Source organism: Theobroma umbraticum, unplaced genomic scaffold, assembly GCF_002168275.2.
Source record: "Theobroma umbraticum cultivar Fairchild unplaced genomic scaffold, ASM216827v3 scaffold_4147.0, whole genome shotgun sequence".
NCBI lineage: Eukaryota > Viridiplantae > Streptophyta > Magnoliopsida > Malvales > Malvaceae > Theobroma > Theobroma umbraticum.
In genome coordinates this window covers 4,535-5,315 of record NW_018397546.1, presented here as the reverse complement: position 1 = coordinate 5,315, position 781 = coordinate 4,535, and positions in this window count along the sequence as shown.

Below are 781 nucleotides of genomic sequence, written 5' to 3'. Positions count from 1 at the left end.
CTCTTAGTTCGTTTGTATACACATTTTAATAAGATTTCTTCTCTCCTCTTAAATATTTTCTCTTATATTTCTCTTATAGTTGTTCTTTTATATTTATTTCATAACATTTATTAATTAGTGTATAATTTTTTATCTAGAAAGCGAGTTTGAATCTTCTTTTTTCAAAAAAATTTAAAAATTTTTTTATCACTATTCATTACATTTAATCTAAATAAAAATCTAAAATTTTTATCCCCGCTCAAAGCCATGGATCCTCTTTTGATGGGTCGATCCAGCTAATCATGGGATATATATAAATATAAATATAAATATATATTCACGTCTTTCTTATTGCCATTTTTGGCCAAATTAAAATCCCTAATATTCTTAATGATATGAACGTTATAATTTAATTAAAAAATCATTATATATGTATTTAAGGTAATCAATATAATAAACGTGACTTCTTTAAATATAATACTAATGATCCTAATTAACTTGATGAGCCTATTAAAAATTTTAACTTATGCTATTAATTGAGGAGTATTTATTGATGAAACGACAATCACCTGGTTGTTGAGTAGTTTTGACAATGTCAAGGAGGAAAATGTTTAAAAATTAGAGATCTGGAAACAAAGTGGAAAAAGTATACTCTTTACAATATATAATTATAAAGCTCTATTATTTATAATTTTAGTAAGCTGTAAGTAAACTAAAATTATATATTGTCTAATTTACATGATTCTAAGACCAATTTTTAAGTGGAATTAAATAGGTTTCCTTTTTGAGTCAATTACCAATG